We start from the raw sequence: 20,750 nt of genomic DNA, 5'->3' as shown, positions 1-20,750 counted from the left end.
GAGTCAGCTTGGTTAGAATTCTCGCTCCACCATTCATTAGCTAGGTCGCCGTGGAGGAGTTACCTACATCTCTGAGCTTAGATTTTCTCAGCTGTAAGATGAAGACAATCATTCCATACCTCAGAGGGCTGATGAAATAAGAGAATCCATACAAAGCAGTTCCCACTCTGCCTGGCACACAGTAAACAACAAACACTAGCAACTGTTACTATTGTGCCAGACACCGAAGTAACAATGAGGAGATATGGATCCATCCCAGGTCTCAACGTGGATTTGTTTGTTTTTTTGCTGGAGCAGGCACCGTTGCTTTTGGAAATTGGAAATAACAGTATGTGTAGTAAGACATTAGTGTTACTCTGGAATTTCCATTTGGAGAAGAAAACTACTTCTGTGATAGTAAAGTTACAATAAAAAGGATAATTGTGGTATAGCCTGTTCAGACCTATATGCAGAAATTGCCCTGTTTGCAAATGGGAACTACCCAAGCACAGAAATAGAGCTTGATGCAGGGCTTTAAAAACAATAAAGTTAATTAAAAGAAAAAAAAATACTTTTTATAGAGTTCAAAAACAAGTTAATTTTTTCTCAAATTCACGTTTATAGTGTTAACAGTCAAGGAGTTAAAAAGTAATGAAATAAATGCTTAAAACCACTTCAACCAACTTCTATTATAAGAAGCTTTCTGAGTCTGCTTTTTAACTCATTAAGTGTTTTTCAAGTTAGGTTTGTTGTCTCAATGCAGCTTTTCATGGTGATTTTTGTCAAGAAAGAAGTCCAAAAGTCACTTACACTTTTGATTTGGAAAATCTAAATCATCTTGATGAATTTTTTTTTCTTATAAGCCAACATTATGAAGATGAGTTAAAATTAAAGAAAAATAAAAAATATAGTTTAAGTATTAAAACAAGTACTAAAATCATAAACCAGGAGCTAACGCCCTTTAAAAGAACCAATGTGCCAAATCCCTGAGCCTTTTTCCTTTATATTCTTTGGGGTCGAAGGAGGAGACGTTGACGTGAATTGGCTTTCGGATGGTGTGCAGAACGGGGCCATCAGCAGCCCATCTGCCAGTGGCGAGAACACACCTGCCACTGACCTCGGATGTGGACAGGGGCAGATCTTCAGGGTTGGTGCCAACCAACAAAAATTAAACATAAAAAAATCAGCCCAGGTACCGCTTCCTACACACACACACACACACACACACACACACACACACACACACACTTTTAACAATTATGAATGTGAAAGAAAAAGCCACACATAAAGCAAAAATCACTGCTACGAACATCAAAATACAGAAAGATTATTAAAGATTAAACAGGAACTATCCCAGTTGACATTCCTTTCGGAGTGCCTTCCCTTTACAAGCATCTCCATCTCACTGCCTTCTTGCCTCATTTCTTTCCCTACTACTGCTCTTGTGTGGGGAGCCATTTCTGCTCTTCTGAGTTCTCCTTTCCATTTTCTCCTCCTCTGTGCTGCACTAGAGACTGCTTTCATTGCCACAGAGGCGAGTCTTTATTACCAGGAAAGTGGGATAGTACCTTTATATGCCCCCTCCCCGGAGAAGACCTGAAGTACCCCCAAAGAAAACCCAGCGAATGAGTGGCTGCATACATTAAAGCCATCTGTTGTCACCATCTGCCCAGGAAAGTTATCCCACTAAGCCTGGCCCTTGAAGTGATGATCCTCTCTATGTCTACTGGGAACCCTCCATATTGTCTGGAACTGTCAGGGTTTATTCTAACAAATGTTAGGAGAAGGAGAGACTACATTTCCACTGTATAGTGTTAAAACTGGGCAGGGGGAGGAGGCATTGCTTTCACTTACAAGATGGAATGAATATCGACTGGCTTCTATAAATAATTTCTTCAAGTGAAGATGGAACTCAAAACAATATCCCTGAGATATTATGAATCCAGGACTCTAGTTATATGTATTTTGGGTTGAATATATTTTTGCATGGAAAAGATTCATAATTTTTTCAACTTCAGATTCTGAACTTCCAACTTCTAAAAAATATTGGAAACCTCAGGGGCAGTCTATAGTAGATGAAAAGATTTTAACTGTAGCACTTCCAATGTTGTCTCACTTTAAATAAGTCACTTGATTTTGCTGAATCGCAGTTTCTTTATCTAGAAAACAGGAGATTAGACCAGATTATTTCACTCAACTTTTGGGGTTAGAGATCTCCTTTGACACTGATGAAAGTCATGGATCCCTTTCCAAAGATAAGGCACATGCAACATTTTACTTGATGTATCAGGGGATTCACAGATTCTTAGATATGCATTGGTGGAGAAATTCCTGGACTTTATGCTAAAATATGATGCTCACTCAATGCACACAACGAACCATTTTCTTAAATGAAGATACATAATTTTCACTACTAGAAAATCAATTTATTCACACCCCCACTTAATAGCTGTTGGATAATTCCTTGAAAAATATAAGTTTAATGAGATTCTGAAATTACACACCTGCCCATGGAACCCACACATACCCATTCATTTGGTATGTGTGATAATTGTAAAATAATCACTCTATCATCCAAGAATGGCCACTTTTGGTTGGCAAGTGACGTAAGTACAAGAGTCATAATTTCTCTGGCTTGAGACTTTCAAAGTTTTCACTAAACATTAATGAAATTGTTATTCTAAGCAACCATCTCTGAAAAGAGATTTTCAAAAATAATAACTTCCCTTTTACATCAAACATAGGCTGTTCACTTAGAAAAAAACAGAATAAAACTGGTTAAGAAAGAGGCATCTCAACTGTCAACAGTCAAGTGATAGTTTATATATAATCTTCCAAGATTTTAATAAAATTAATGTATTTAATTTTTATATTCAATAAAACTCTTATTAAAAACAGTAGCTTTTATGAGGACTATCAAAGAAGGTAATATAATTAAAGATGTATAGTTCTTTGAAGTTTTACTAAAAGACCCCATTCTGAGGGGGTTAGACATAATCATCATTCCTGGATTCAGGCTTATTAGTTACCAAGACAAGTAGAAAAAGTAAAGCCAAAAGCACATCCCTCATTTAGGAACTCTAGGACATGATTCCCAAAGTACCTTCCATGTTCTAGAATTCTAGCATCTAGGACATATCTTCCTGTCAACATAAGTCAAAAATTTTAGTTTCTACTTATCTTTGCTACTATGGGTAAAAATCGATGAAAAAGCAATAGTAATGCAAAAGAGGTATACTCCTATTGAATTATTAATAGGCAATACAACTGTAAATGTTTTTGTTCACCATTCTTCACTGCCCTCGCAAACAATTTCAAAATGGGAGCTGCTGAAGCATGAAGATTGTTTGCAGCCATTGCTTTCTGAAATCACAGCGCTGGGAATTGGTGGAATTCTTACCTCCTTGGTTATTATCGGGCATTGTGAACTTTCTGTGAAAGCAGACTATAAATTCACAAGGGGGGTCCTTTTCCTTCAATCAAGGAAATGTTTAAAATGACCCCCATCTGCCATTTTAATATATTCTTCTCAGAGACTGTCATAAATATTTAATATAAAAAGGCACCGTTTAAGCACAATGAATAGCTTATGAAATTAAAGTTGGCTGATGAATTACACTGTGTAAACATAATACACTGTAAATAATGACAAAAAAATATGAGCAGCATTACTAATTTCACTTGCTTCTCTTGACATTTCTTAAGAAATATTAAAAAAATACTTAGATATGAAGGTCAACTTAATTGGCATGAAAGAGTGACTAACTCTATAGAAGCATTAAACTCTTGACTCTATATCTAACATCTAGGTACAGTATCCCCACTGAAACAATAGCATATTGATTTTCCATTTCTCAAGAAGTCTCACTTAGCCTGCTAACTACTTTCACAAAAAGTCACAGAACTAGGAGGATACCTTGTATCTAGTGCCTGGCTTAGTCTTTTGTATTCAAACAGGAATCAACACCTAACAGTGGACTTCTCTATGGAAGACATTCAGTACGTATTTATTAAATGAGTGCACACAGTTATTATCAGATGCATATACTGCATTCAAAATTGCTAAGAAAATATGCTGTTTCTTTCTGGTACTATTATAACAACAAACCTGCATATTTTTCACTCTCATTAATAGCCAGAAAAAATCCCTTATTCTTGGTTTTTTGAAAAAAAAAAAAAAAAAAAAGAATAGCTGTTACCTCTTCCCCTCATAACTCCTAATCTCTCAATTCTTCCATTTAAATCAAACAATTTCAATTTCTTTTAATTTTTCTCAGAGGTCTCTTTTTTCTAACACATTTTTAATGAATTTCTCCAGAGTGCAATAGAAGTATTATTTCTCAATACTTACAAAGTTTAGCCCAAAGTAATGTTAACTCTTACAAGAACAACATATCCTTGACATAGTAAGTGTGCTGCCCAGATTCCCTTGTGGGGTTAGGCCCAAGCTTCAATTCTTTACATAAACAACTTCATAGGTTCAACATACTATATACCTATGGATGTTTTCGACCAAACCGTACACAGGTAAACCAATTTCTCTCATATTGATGTCATGCACCAATACCCTTTGTATGTTTTTACTAAAGTAAAATGCAATATTGTTCCACACTAAGTATATCATCTGTATAAAACCATCCGCAGGCTATAAACAGAGCTCTGTAGATTATTCTTCAATATGAATGCATTTTCCTAAAATTCTTATGGGAAAAGTACACTGGGAATTATCAACATTTTCATTTATGTAAAGATAGTCAATTTAATGGTTTCCCTGTTTTTATATGGACAGTTCCATCATAAAAGAGAGAAACAAAATTGATTGGAAGTATTCTTCCAAATGTCATAGTACTCACTAATTAATATAATTGGCTTGGTATTTCGACAACTGGTTGAGGTTCTACTATCTCCTCAATCCTTATCATTAGTGTGATTTATAGATGTGTCTATTTAAAAGATGATTACTGTATATAATGGAATTTAAGACATCTAAATACCTTTTAAAATCACTTTTTAGTAACTTTTAGTTTGCCTTAATAAGATATTTTTACTCAAATACCATCCCACTCAATAAGCATTCTTATGCCTAACACTTAAGATATATAACAAACATAAATTATGCTATTCATTCATTTTAATAGATATCTCAAATGGTATATAGCTACAGCTTAACTTACAAACCATTGGATAAATGATGGAAGTTTCTGTGCATTATTTAGACTCACTAAAACCAACTTTGTGATGAACAAAAGCTTTCTAAGTGAGAGCTCTTGCCTGAATAAAGTCAAAATACAAACTTCAACCCCTATTTTTCTATTCTCACCTCAATCTTAAGTCAGACTTTATAAAATACAGACTGTTGTTCTGAAAAAGCATGGAGTTGTTTAAATCAAACAATTAAAGTCTTATGTTGAATGAGATGAATGTAATGCACAAGGAAAATAAGCAATCCTCAGTTTACCCTCGCCATTCTTTCACTATAGCAGCCTGCCTGTTCTTTTTCACGGTCTCTCTCTCTCTCTCTCTCTCTCTCTCTCACACACACACACACACACACACACACACACACACACACACACACACACACGCTACTAGATATACAAAGACTCAAAATCTTCCATTTAGACACGGTCCCCTCCTTGAGGCTCCTGTATTTCTCGGGTGAGATAATTGTTTTGTTAAGTTCTTCCCTCATCCCCACATGACCTTCCCAGCAATCAGGATTACTGTAAGAGAGTAAAGAAAGAAAAATTTCAAAATGGGAATTTCTTTATAGCCTAAAATATTTAAAAGACTTTACGTCTGCATGGTGAATATGTGACTCACTACAGCAAGTACAAGGGGCATTTTGAATGTTGGTGAGGCAATGACTTATTCAGGATGGGCCACAGGGCCACTCTACTTAGACTCTGAAATCAGGATTAGGATAAGCAATTTAAAGATTCCTAAGAAAGCTACCTTAGTCTCCTTTTGTTTTATTTAAAATTACTCTGAAACATCAACTTAAAATAGACCTAAAAAGCCATGAGCAAGTCTCCTAACTCTCTCAGCCTTATGCTCTTTCTAAGACAGGGATAACCACTTGTCTCACTGGGTGTTGTAAGGCTTAAGACCATTCATGTAAAACATCTAACACAATGACAGGAAATAGTCACCATTAAATAAATGAAAACTATTTTTACTATCACCATTTTATTTTTTAATAGAACATTTTGAGAAGGAACCTTTCCATTACAGATGGATGAGGGGGCTTTGACTATGACAACCCTCTGAATCTCGAGAAACAGCACGTACAGTTTACTCCTTATTATTAAAGCAACACTGTCTCCTGATTGCCATATTCCCTAACTACTGGGTAAGTAAAACTCTCAATATTCCTATAAATCTACCAAGCCAAGAGTGTCTGAAAAAAAAATGTCATAGGTCCACAGTTTCTGGAGGTATATTTTCACACTAAGTGCTCTCTGAGGCATAAAACTCACTAGTAATTGGAAAGTTAGCATCATTATTTTAATACTAACTAAATGGAAGTGTGAATGGCAGTATATAACCCTAAAAACAATAAAAATATTTGGTCAATTTTATACATAATAGACAAAACCTGATTCTTTGAAAGTTTGTAAGATAATCTGGAAATATGACAAAGGGAAGTCAGAATCAGAAAATAGTACTGAATACTCTCAACAATAAAGATAAATAAAAAAATTCTAAAACAACAAAAAAATTACATATATTTCAGCTTGTTAATCAAGCATAAATCTAACCTATTCTGACTTCACTACCTTTGATCACTATCCTCACCTTGTCTTGGAGTTAGCTTTTCCTATAGTGGCTCAAACCTTCATCTTGAACTCAGTCTTCACTTTACATTTATAGACCTACATTTCTAGCTCTAGTCCTAAAACCAATATCATTCATTCAGTTTTGAGCCCAGACCCTGCCCTCTGCTCTTACATGTCACTAAAACAAACAGCTAGGCCAAATTTAGTCTGGACATCCTAATAGCATATTCCACAGTGCTGAGAATTGATACCATTCAAGCTTGCAGTTTTAAGGAATGGCAGCAAATTCTGAGTAATCCCACAGAAAATTAATTTATTAAAGAAATACTGAGAAGGAGCTTAATACTAAGCTTTCAGATACAAAGAAGTACAAAACAGGCCTGAAGAGAAAGCAGTGCTTCTGCTTCAAACGCAGCCCCCCAACAGCTGGCTGTAGCTGCTGCAATTCAGGCTAGCAAACATGGATTCTGGGTGGAGCCTCCATCCTCAGCTTGCTCACTTCTGAACTGGTTTATTGATAGGATCTAGGTCACATGCCAGTGCCCTATGACAAAGGAACTAGTTTTCTGAGTTCTTTCTTGGGGAGGTGATTATCATGATGGTAGAAGTGCCCTGGATTACAGGGAAAGTGTTCAAAGGTGCTGGACAGCCAAAAAAAACACAACAAAGGCCAACTGTAGAAAGTTCTAAATTGCTAAAATCCAATTAACACCCAAGTAGAGAAGAAAATTACTAGTCTCCATCCCTTCATCCTGGAAAACAGATGTGTTTTGAAAATAATTAAATCATGAATATAGTAACCAAATATGGTTTGGCTATAGCAATGTCTCCAATTATGATTTAAGTCTACTACAAATAGTAAAGATGAAAACTCTGCAATGTTCCTAAGTGCCTCATGCCAACTTCTGCAATCTCTACTCACTATGCTTTACCTTTTCAAACTGTGTAGGCACAGCTGATGCTTTAGGCCCCCATACTGACTTATGACACACCTTGATTAATTCTGCCCCATTTTACCTCCCTTTTCTTTCCTCCTTTTCCTTCTAGCTTCAATAGCGCAATGGCTACTGACATGTTAGTTATTCCCGAGTTCTCATAGAAAACCACTTTCATCATTAACCATGTGTATTTAAGTAGAACCACCTTTGTCATATAAACTTTGTTCTGACTCAAAAAAGGAAGAATTCCAGGATATGTTACACACAACATTGCTATTGGACAATACTGAAGGGCAGGGATATCCATGAAAAATAAGGATTGGAAGTCTTGCTTGGATAAACATCTTGTATGGATAAACACAATGAAGAAGATGGGCGGATCACTGTTTCTTAATGTCTCATTTAGCATCATTTTATGTATGTAGCCTCCCATGAGAAAACTATATTTAGGATAGGAAGAGGCATAAAGAGACTGAAAAGTGAAGTAAAAGAAATATCACCTCCAAGCTAAAGTCCCAAAACAAATAAAATGCAATTATATGCCTTAAAATGATTAGAAGGATACACAAAAACTGCACAGTATTTATAGAGAATGAGCATGTTTTATACTTCTCCAATTAGGAAGAAAATAAGCAGACTTGCTTATTGAAGAATAGTCTCCCAAAAATAACAACACATAATCATGTTCCAACAAAATTCAATTAAAAATTATTATGATTCTAATTTTTAAAATACCCTATTTCAAGTACCTTTTACTGAAGAAAGGTTTAAATAAGATAAAGCTTGTGGTATTTGAATGGCATATTAAATATCTTTTAAAAATGTGTGGTCAGGTATAGGCAACCTCTTTCCCCACTGCTTTTCAACACTGTATTGGAAGTACTAGCTAATGCAATAAGTCAAGAAAAGGAAATAATCACATCATCAATTATTAAGACTAAGAAATTGACATTGTTATTCTATTAACTCAACAGTAGCTCTTATCTGGACTCCACCAGTTTTTCCATGAACTCACTTTTTTTCGGGGTAAGGGGTGGGAGTAAGAGGAAAGTTCTACAAGTTTTACTACATAGATCCATGTAGCCACCACCACAAGACATGCAGATTTGCTCCATCATACCCAAAATAACTCTCTGATGTTATCCCTTTACTCATTATTCCTCCCACCCCTCACTCCTGGCAATCATTAATCTATTCTCCATCTCTATAATTTTGTCATTTCAGGAATGTTCTGTATAGACTCACATGGTATGTAATCATTTGAGACTGGCTTAAAAAAACAAAAAAACCCTCAACATAATGCTCTTGAGATTCAATCAAGTTGCTGCATATATCAATACTGTGCTCTTTTTTTTATTGCTCAGCAGCATTCCACTGTATGGATATACCACAATCTGTTCATTTATTCACTTGTTGAAAGACATTTGGGTTGTTTCTAGCTTAGAGATATAAAGCCACCATGAATATTCATGTATAGTTTTTTGTGTAAATCTAAATTTTCATAAATACCCAGAAGAGGGGCTACTGAGTCATATATTATTTATAATGATTAGTTCCTATGTGTCAACTTGGCTAGTCTATGTTTCACAGTCTAGATGCTGCTGTGAAAATATATATTTTAGATGTGATTAACATTTAAAGCAGTAGCTTTTACTACTAAGTAAAGCAGATCACCCTCCATACTATGGATGGGTCTCTTCCAATCAGTTGAAGGCCTTAAGACAAAATCTGAAGTTTCCAGAAAACTAAGGCATTCTACCGACAGACTGCCTTTAGATTCAAGACTGCAACAGTGATTCCTGTCGGAATTTCTAGCCTGCTCTACAGAGTTCAGGCTTGTCAGTCCCCACAATCATGTGAGCCAATTCCTTAAAATAAATAATCAGTGTATATGGGTGTGTGTAATTTGCTCTATTTCTCTGGAGAACTCTGACTAATACAATAACCTATGATTGGGAAGTAGGCAGGGATATCTGTTCTTAGCACTGCTTTTTAATTTTTCCCATTACTCAATAATCTGATTTTCAAAATATGAATCAATTTATAATATATACAATTCTTTATATATAAATATATAAATATATTTATAATAAATATAGATACAGGCATATTGGCTAGCCAAGGATTAATAATTTAATAGATTCAGTAAGTATGATATGAAAACATCTTATAAAGTCCATTGGTATTTCAGCAAGTAAGTTCTGTAAGAAGTAAAACAGACCACCCTTTCCCCAATTTTATACCCACCATGGTAAATTAAGTAGAAATATATCCAGGCACATTGTGTGAGTTTGGAAGTGAGAAATACATTAGATATACAAATGATATGCAAATTTTGTCAATGTGGGTCCATAGTCATGAGAAAATCTATACTTTAAAAAGGTGGGAAAATTGACTATTACTTCAAATAACTATTAAAGACCTTTCTAGGGAACACTATAAAACTAGAGAATACTGTTAGGTTCTAAGCAGTAATAGCAGACAAATTTTAAAACCACTATAAATAGTAGTGTTTTAGAAAATAATGCAGGAATAGACAGGTAGCCTTAATATCTCTGTCATGAAGACAGCCATTAAAAAATTCAACAAGTTTCTACTGAGCATCTATTAAGTTCTAGGCTCTTAGGAAACACCAATAAAGAAAACATATAGTCTAAACTTTCATGGAATATACAATAGGTTGGTGTGGGGTGGAACGAGAGAAGTAAAAAAAAAAAATCATAATAAATCCTATGAAGAAAAGTAGATCTGGGAAAGCAATTAAAAGATGGAGGTGTGTGTGGAGGTAGGTGCTATTTTAGAGAGGATGGACAGAGAAGATATCTCCGATAAGGTGACATTTGAGTGAAACATGGGCTATTTAAAGCTGGGGTGACCTGGGAAGATGAAAAGAGATCCTCAGATTTCATTCTTGATTACCTGCCTCATTCAGCTATTCCTGGATCAAGACTGCATCTAGAATCCTTCATGCCTTTTCCTTGGTTAGCAACTGAAGTCCTGACCAACACAACACGTTCCTCATAAAACTACACATCTGCAGAAATGAGAAGACCAGCCTTACCTCAAGAGGAGCTGGACTCTACTCCAGGCACAGTCCAGGAAGGCAAGCTCCTTCCCCACCCAGGCAGGGAAAAGCAATAGGGTTACCAACAGATGAAGGAAGAAGAAACAAAGAGCAGGTACATAGAATGTGGACGTTAAAGAGAGAACACTGAAAATTTTTATAAATTTGAAAGAAATAGTAATAATAATAAAGTTGTCAAATAGTGTCCTGGTAAAACATCAACAACAGAAACGGGGCTTCTTCATGTGCTTTCATTCAAAAGAAAATGGGAGTGTATCATGGGTACATCAATCACCATGTGGTAGAAAATACAACTATCAAACTATTGGGTGGTCCTCTCAGAGGAAAGTTGTCAAATGCATCTGACTTTGATCTCTCATTCACAGAAATAGCCTGGAGAAACTTCTCCACCCCCAAAAAATAATAAATCTCAAAAGCCACATACTGTGGAGGCCAGAAACCACCTCTGGTGAGAAATCCTGATTTTCAACGTACTCAGCAAACATTAACTGTTAAAATGCTGAACCAGAAACATTACAGTGAAACCCAAAGGAATTAAAGTCTGTAACAAAAAATCTCTGGGGTTGAGGAAGATACAGAAGACAAAGAGGGAGGTAGAATCTATATAATTTCCTACATCAGAAACATTTAGGGAAGCTATTAAGCATTAATAAGAATGTAATATTCAGAAATTAAATTTGACTATGTCTACTCTAAGTTAAGGTCAAAATATAAAAGAGCCTCGCCCTAGCCAGTTTGGCTCAGTGAATAGAGCGTCGGCCTGTGGACTGAAGGGTCTCAGGTTCGATTCCAGTCAAGGGCATGTACCTTGGTTGCGGGCACATCCCCAGGAGGGGGTGTGCAGGAGGCAGCTGGTTGATGTTACTCTCTCGTCGATGTTTCAAACTCTCTATCCCTCTCCCTTCTTCTCTGTAAAAAATCAATAAAATATATTTAAAAATAACTAAAAAGAGCCTAAATAAAAATGTCTTTATTAATATAAAAATCTTACTTATATGAATTCTTTTAATTTTTGGTAAAACCCATGAACAATGATGATTTGGGTGATTTGCCCACATAAAAGATTACTGATTCATGTACACATATACAAAATTAGTATGTGAACCAATAGATAATTTTAGAGCAACAATAATTCCAACAAAATAGCCTCTTTTCACTCATTGAGTTCTCTGTGAAGTTATACAACTGGCTAGCATCTCTCTTGTCAAGAAATAGCATAAAGCAGTGCTAGGAACCAGAGGACTTGGACTTGATTTTGGTTCCACCACTTGGTAGCTACTATTTGACAATGCCAAGACTCTCTTACTGAGCTTGGGTTTTCATCCATAAAGTACCTACATGAATAATACCTAACTCACTGGTTATCCTAAAGGTTAATTTAGATATACATACAGTGTCAAAGGTTGTTATTATAAATATAAGTATTACATATATTTCATTTTTATATATCAATTTTATATGTATATGTTCCATATAGTCCATACGTATATATAATAAATATTGTTAAATATCAGCTCCTTCATCAATGACTCACTGTGTCAGCTAGGTAAGTCATTTAATCACTCTTGAGCTGTAATTTTTACATTTGTGAGGTGGAGATCATGCTACCTGTCCAGCCTAAATTCAAGAGATTATCCACCCAAATTAGCGAGGGAACTCATCAGCCCAATTTCTGTACTGCCACATTTATCAGTTTGCGAGGGTTGCCTTTCAAGTACTATAAACTGGTGGTTTAAACAACAGCAGTTCCTATTCCGGAAGCTAGATATTCAAGACCAGGTGTTGGCAGTGTTGGTTCCTTCAACGGCTGTCAGGAAAATCTGATGCCTTGCTCCTAGCTTCTGGTGGGTTGCTGGCAATCTCTTGGGTTCTTGTGGAAGCATCGCCCTGGTGGCTGCCTTTACCTTTGTACGGCATTCTCCACATTTGAGCGTTGTCAACAACATTGTACTAGTATAAGGACAGCAGTCATATTGGATGACATTCCATTCTAATAACTTCATTACCTCTGTAAAGACACCATCACCAAATAAGGTCACGCATATTCTGAGAAATCTGGAGTTAGGACTTCAACATAAGAAATTTAGGGGGACAAAATTTAACCCATATCACTATGCTTCATTTAAAAGACTGCAAATCAGGGGCACACACAGGGGGTGTGACATACCTACATTGGAAGTCCAAGAGAACTCTAACTCTTGGCTAGAATTCATTGGGCCCCTAGGCTACAAAGTTCAAATACATGCAGCTATACCTGCAACACAAGTCTATTTTCTCCACAGGCAGGACTGCCACATAGAACACCCAGGTAAATTTGAATTTCAGATAAACAATGAACAAATTTTCAGTTATGACCCATGAGCCTCCTATATCTTTATTTGGTAAAGGGAGCACCCTACCCACTGGTAGATTGCTGGTACATGCTGCACTGAGCTAGCTACTCAAGCTGGCTACTTAAAGTTCCCCCATAAGAACTGCCTGAGGTATTTGTTAAGCGCAGACATTCCCAGGCTCCATCCCAGACCCACAAAATCAGACCCTCTACGGAAGGAGTCTGGAAAGCTATAGGTTTAACCAGGAGCCAGGACGATTCTTATAAAAGACACTTGGTAAACAATGGGTTAGATGAGGACAAAGAACTGTTGAAGAGCTATTAGTACAAAGAAGAATAAAGTAAAAACAGAATCGAGAAATAAACAGCTGGGAATAACAAACATCTTTCTAATTTAGTATATGCAAGTGTAGGAAATAGGACTAGATAACCACAAATAATTAATGCTTACCTTCTGGGGAGGTGGAGTTTGTGTGGTAATTGCATTAGTCAGACTGTTTTCCCCTGTGTTTACTCCACCAGGTAGGGCCCTGCTAAACCTCCAGTGCCCTGCAACCATGGCCATGTCTTGGTGGAAATGAGCACCTGCTCTTCCATCCTCCTGGCACTGTCTTCTGGCTCTACCTGAGGCCTGCCCAGGAGCAAACTTCCACTGCCTCGGGATTCTCAGCCCCCCTAAGACAGGGAAGTCATCTTTCTCACTACAAGTGAGAATGAGCGCAAAACCGTGCCTGGTTTGTGGGTGGTCTGGCTACAGCTCAAAGTTTTGAAATATGTTTCAAAAGCTGGGTGGGGGTGTGTGGGGGGAATAACAAGCAAAAGCAAAGCAAGTACACATTAAAATAAAATCTGTGTTTTAAGTTTATTTTAAATAAAGCACCTAAAGCATTTAAATCAACCTCACTGACTGCATTTGCATTAATAGTTTATACGTGTCTAACGGCCATTTAAAGCAAAGTATATTGGTTTACAAAACTAAATTATAGTGAGTAAATAAACACTTGTTGGATTAATTCTAAAAGGGGCTGAACTGTGATATATTCTTCGGACAATCTGACCTGTTTTGAGTCCTTTCATCAATTCTGATTACCTAATCCCAAGCTACTTCTTGTAGTAGATAGTTGAAAAGATTTCTGAGCTCTGTGTAATTTAAACTCTGTCCTGTGGAGGCTTAAGTTCAACAAAAGCATTATACATATCATATCATATCATATCATAGACACAAACCACACAGTAACACACACACATTTTTATAATATTACAGGTTATTTTGGCTTTTGGATTTTAATGTACAGAGTTTGACTTTTTACTTAATATAGTTTGGTTTATTAGGAAAGGATGTAGCAACAACAAAGGAGAAACAACCAGGAAACTTGAGAATTCAAGAAAACAGATCCAATGTCTAGTATTCTTTCAGATACATTATAGTGAGATACCCAAGGATATAATGACAAAAATGAATAATATTCTTATGACTGAGGCTAACCCAGCATTTTAACTGAAAATAAAACTGATGATTCCTCTTAGGAAAATAACCAGGAAAAAAGAGTATTTAAATTTTAATAAAAATATTCTGTCACATTATAATTGCATTGAGACAGACGTCAATGAAATCAGACTTAATATGTGATGCAGGGAGTCTATTTCATTGCAAGGTTACTTAGGATAAAAGTGTTTATTATATAAGTTAACTTCTCATTAATTGAAGGAAACTTTTTTCCCTCAAGCAGCAATTTTCAACTGGTGAGCTACAAACATTTTTAAAACATGAAATACCTGAATATTTACTCAGGAGCACTAACTTCTTTTCCCTTAGATTGTCAAACAGAAAATGACAACAGCCAACACAGCAAGAGCCGTCCAGTGTGAATGAATCAAAATTATACCTTTTCTTTTTGGGGGCAGATTAGCAAAAAATATGATATATTTTGGTGTGTACAAAATTTTAGTAACTATTTTAAGTGTGCCACAGATGAAAAAGTTTGAAAACCGCTGCTCTAAAGACCTGGTAATATCTGAAGGTTGAATAATGCTTCATAGTTTCTACATGTATTATTTCCTTTAATTTTCATCAGTAAAGAATGAGAAAAATTAAATATTGACGTAAATATTTCTGACAAAGCAGTGTTAAAATCCAGACTGAGTAGTGACGTCTGTGCTGTGTGCCTTGTCATTGGTCCACCAATGAAGATTCAGGAAAGAATTCACTATAATTGTTTGATTAAATTTGTATTTATAATTCCTATCTTAAGTAAAATATGATATTTTTAATCAATACTAAATATTCTCAAGTAATTATACTTAGACCCATCCAAATCTGATATAGACAGGACTCAATTCTGATTAAATTGATCTTACATATTCAAGACTGTCATATGTCTTTTAATGAAAAAGACATTAACACTTCTTTTGTCTCCATTCAATAATTCTGGTATTTGAAGCAGTAGAGAAAAATATCAACTTTCAGGAGCCCTGGTTATTCAGATTCCATATTCTGATAGCTGTTCTGTGTCAAAGGGCTCAGCTAGAATCCCCAGAGTGCCCCTCCTGCATGGTTCTGAGTTAAAGCTGGCAGAGCAGGGATTCACATGAGATTTGCAAGTAGGAGTGAAGCCGCAGCCACTGCTCTCTGAATGAAGATCATCAAGATTAGAGGTGGTGACAGAAGATGTGGGCGGGTTCCAGCTTATCCTCACTATCTTCACTGTGCTTCCAGCAATTCTGTCCCTGTTACCAAGGCCCAAGGCTCAAGGCCCACCACCAAAAGCCTGGCAGCAAACCCACAGAGGCAGCTGCTACACTGAAGCACAGCTGCTCACAGCCCTCCATAAGCTTCCCTTTCACCGTCCACCTGGGTGGCTGGCCATCCTTAGCTTTTGACTCTCTCTGCTCCTCCAACTCCCACCTGGACCGCACCTGCCCCCACACTGGAGTTCTAATTCCTATAGTAAATCCCTTATCCCACAACGCACAATGGTTCCACTTCCCTTGATCGACCCTTGACTAATACACACCCCTCTAGACCACAACTGTGAGAGAATTAGCCAGTTTTCTTTTTGCTAATTATGATTTTTTTCTTCATAATCACTTTTAAGACTAAAACTCTAATCCTAAAAGGATGTATGTTTATCATGACAAATAAAGCAAGCCCAATTCTGCCCAGTGATGTAACTGCATAGGAGCTTCAAAGTTTTTATGTTCCCAAAGGGTGGTTGTAAGCGCTTTCAAAATTTTTTTCTATCTAGAAGCAGCACCTTTGTTACCAGAATTATCTCTTCTTCTCAGTTACTATGTGCAACTATATGGAATATACAGTCATGATTGAGCAATCAAACTAAAGCATATAGGAGCAAGAAAAAAAAACCATCTTATCCTTTTCAATAATTATGCAAGGGCACTATAAAAGCAGTGAAGTTAAAAAAATGAACATCAAGATCGATCTCTGAAGACTTCTAAAATGATGCATATTACTAATGCTCAATTATAAAGTCTCAAAGGAACTCAGGCTGAGTAAAGTAATGAACATGCATTTACCAATTCGAGCAGCACTTTACTCAAGAACACATTTCCAAATAATGTTGCTTGGCAGATTAAAGGAGAGAGTGTTTCAAAGACTAATATCCACAGAAAAGCTTTGAAATCAAAATTAAGATATTTAGCATTAAAGGTGTCTCTACATGTGTGTATAACGGGGGGAGGGAGGAGGGGCAGCATTTGGTTATTCAAATATAGAATATAGGCATAGTCTTTGGTGAACCGAACTAACAGATATGTTAAAAATAATTTGCTTTTTCCATCTACACATTCAAATTTGATCACTTTTCCTCAAAAAAAAAAAAAATTAGTGACTTGCTATTAGAGCTACAGGCCATTTAGCCTATAGACTATAGCGACAACCACAGTACAAGATAGAGAAATGGCTTGTGGGCAGAAAGCCCTGGTTCACTGAGCACATCACGACTTTCCTGCACCCCTGGGAGGGTTTCACCTCAGCACATCCTTCATCCATCCTCTGCTCAGACTGCCTAAATGGCCTGCTGGCATCCATTGCCAGTGCCATTCTTCTGCTATTGCCGTTTGGATTGCTTCTTCTTTTCGGTACCTCCCAATTTCGTATCCCACACCTTTTAAAATATTATCATTTCTTTTCACTCGATACTCCATTTCTTAGAGATTTCATCAATATCCATGGTTTTAATGTAATCTACATGTCAACAATTCTCAAAATTAGATGTCTTGCTCCAGTTCTTTTTCAAACTTCAGGTACGGCTATCCATTTAACTGGCTCCTTGGTAATTCCCTTTGATGTTTTACTGAGATTTCAAAATAACAAATCTGAACTTGAATCACCGAACTTCTTAGCCAGATGTGTGCTTCTTCCAGTCTTCCACATTCAGTACAGTAAACCTTATCCATAAACCTGGGAACAATTAGTGCCTCCCCTTCTTTGTCCTCACTCCTTACATCTAAATTCTGTTTGATTTCATCCACATGCAGATCAGTGCATTTATCTGTATCTTGTGAATGTTTGTATGTGTGCATGTATGTCTATCTGGAATCTGTCCACTTCTCTCCCTCTCCACTGCTATCGCACCAGGTCAAATCATCACATGATTTCATCAAATAGCTTCTTTTGCAAAAAAAGATTCTGACCCTCCCCACCCCCTGAGGGAAGGGATTTGATCATGGCATTTTGTTTCTTTACTAGAGGCCTGGTGCACAAATTCATGCATGGGTGGGGGCCGGACCGGTGGGGGAGGGGGGGGAGGGAACACGGGATGCTGGCCGGTCAGGGGAAGGGACCACAGGAGGTTGGTGGCGGGGGGGGGGGGGGGGGTTTGGGGGGGCGGGCCTCGATTGGGGCCCCAATTAGGCCGGTTGGCTGCCACAGTGTGCATCATAGCAACCAGTCATTCCATCGTTCCAGTTGCTTGGCTTTTATATATATAGATTTATTTATCTATTTATAATTTTTTCAATCACAGTTTACATTCACTATTATTCTGTGTTAATTTCAGGTGTACTGCACTTGGGTTGCTGCTTTAGTTTGGCTATTATAAATAACACTGAAATGAACATAGGAGTGCATATATTCTTTCAAATTAGTATTTTGGGTTTTTTCATATATACCCAGATGTAGAATCTCTGGGTCATAAGGCAGTTTCATTTTTAATTTTTTAAGGAACCTCCATACTGTTTTCCACAACGGCTGTACCAAGCTGCACTACCATCAGTCCTACATCTTCACCAATAGTTGTTGTTTATTGATTTGTTGATTTATTGATGATAGCCATTCTCATAGGTGTGCCAGACAGACTCTGCAAATAAGGTAACAATCACAAATAAAAGCTCCATTTTCAATCTGTGCATCACTGAAAGGGCTAATGGACATGCATTCTCATAGAAGCAGTCTAGTCACACACTAGTCTGTCTGCCTTCCCTCCTGCTCTTCCTCCCACACAAAGCAACCACTAGTGAGGCTGTCCCCTCTGATTTCAAAGGCCACCTCGGTGCTCAGATTTTAATATGTGAGTTCCAATGGACATTACCTCCTCATGAATATTATTAAAGAGGGCACATCCCAAAGAAACTATTATAAATTACACAAACCCTTTAGGATAGTAAATTTTTATTTAACATTTAACTTCTGGGGAAAAGATAAGATCTACACAAATGATGAAATACTCTATCATGCCCTGGCTGGTGTTTCCAAGTGGTTAGAGCATCAGCCCAAGGACTGAAGTGTCTTGGGTTTGATTCCCAATCAAGCACACATACGGGGTTGCAGGCTTGATACCAGGCCTTGGTCAGTGAGGTGTGTGCAGAGGCAGCCAATCGATGTGTCTCTCTTACATCAATGTTTCTCTCTTTCTCTCTTTGGCCCTCTCCTTCTTCCCTTCCACTCTCCTTAAAAAAAATAAAGCAATGAAAAAAATAGCCTCAGGTAAGGATTAACTAAAAGGGAAGAAGTTAGCTTTCTAAGGAAAAACAACAACAAAACAAAACAAAAAAATATACATTCTATCACATGTTCATAAAAGATTTCCTTAAGTAATGTTGCCCATTTTCTTACATTTTTATAGCACATTATTTAGCCAGAAATACTATAGTAAAATTTTGAAGGGGAGAGTTTGTGTTTTCCTTCTTTACCAAGAAATCCATGAGCAAAAACAAGGTGATTCAATGAAGAGAAAGTTGGAAATGACTCTAACCTACAGGTGTTGGTTAGAAGTGACATTTCTGAGAGGGGAGCAGATGTTTAGGGGAAGCTCTTTGAATAAGCACACAGTTAATGACACTCAGCCTCATCATTAAATTTAACAGCAGCCTTTTGCACTCAAGTAGCCTATTTGTGATGTGCCCCAAGCAATATCTACTATGGTGCTGGTGCTTTAATTTGCATATTGCATTAGAGCATGCAATATTTAAAGTGAAAACATGGGAGGCCTCGTGACATTGCTTATTAGGATACAGGCTTTGAACCTCTCACAATTTACTAAAGAAGCAAAATTATTAGCACTGAAGTATATTACTACAACAGTTTGGAGACCATCTTTTAAACAGTAAAAGATATCAAAAAAATGTTCTCATAATATCACTTTACCTGCAGTGTCTTGAAATCTGGCTTTAGTGTGATTTTAGGCATATGTTTATTACCATTTTGCATGAGGACTGGGCCAAACACTCAATATCTGAGCTAGAATGCCAAACTCTATAGGGGCAGAAATTAAAAAGGGAAGAGCTATTTAATCTCAAACTTCCTCTACATAAAAGTTACTGCAGGTAAAATTTAAGGATTAGAATACTGCCAGAGCCAAGTGTAATCTTAAACTGTGTCCTAGGGTATTCAGAGCAGCATCTCTAGTCAGTTATCAGTGCTTAAAGCGAACACAGCTTGGTCCTAAAGAGTCAATACGTCACACTGGTCAAATCTCCGAGGAACTCTTTGCCTCCGTTTCCTTGTCAATAAAATGTGAATATCAATAACAACTCCACAGGGTTATTGTGAGAATATAACTGAAATTAACAATATGTAAACTGCTTAGCACAGTACCTGGCAAATATTATAGCTCTGATAAAGGGTTTGAAAAGCAGCATCTTTCTATTGACAAGACTACTGGGGCAGGAACAAGACACCCTGCTCTGAAACAGCACTCCTTTGATGGGGTGAGGAAGGAGGCGGGAGTGAGAGAATCAGAAGAGGAAGGAGTCCGGGGTCAGTGTCTGGGTTGTGCTGAGTGACCAGGCGAGTTGTGTAACACAGGCCAGTCATTAGCCCCTCCTGCTCCCTATTTCTATACAAATAAAATGTGGACTTTCACAAGATGATGTCCAAAATACTCCTTGGAACTAATATTTTCATAAGGAAAACTCTGGGAGCCATTGGATCTTAGTTTAAGCTACTTTGAGCAAACATAAATTAGGAGGAAATTGTTTTTAAAAGTTTCATCACAAGACTATTACACAGAACTTTGTTGTTTATGATATGACAAAATATTTACATGATTCATTTTACAAAACATTATTTTATGTGATAATTATTATAATATTACTTAACAAAAATGTTTAGTTTATCAGTACTCTCATTTACTATTCCTAATCCTACTGAATACATAGTACTTAGAAAGAGGAATTGG

At 36.8% G+C, this 20,750-nt stretch overlaps 1 protein-coding gene across 5 annotated transcripts in view; it reads right to left on the bottom strand.

The window, feature by feature from the left end:
- The window catches only part of CDKAL1 (CDK5 regulatory subunit associated protein 1 like 1), a 684,969-nt gene that overhangs the window by 297,735 nt on the left and 366,484 nt on the right, over positions 1–20,750 (bottom strand). The gene's annotated exons all lie outside the window — the stretch shown is intronic.

This window comes from Myotis daubentonii, chromosome 3 (genome assembly GCF_963259705.1).
Source record: "Myotis daubentonii chromosome 3, mMyoDau2.1, whole genome shotgun sequence".
Lineage (NCBI taxonomy): Eukaryota > Metazoa > Chordata > Mammalia > Chiroptera > Vespertilionidae > Myotis > Myotis daubentonii.
This window is presented reverse-complemented; position numbering and strand designations above follow the sequence as displayed.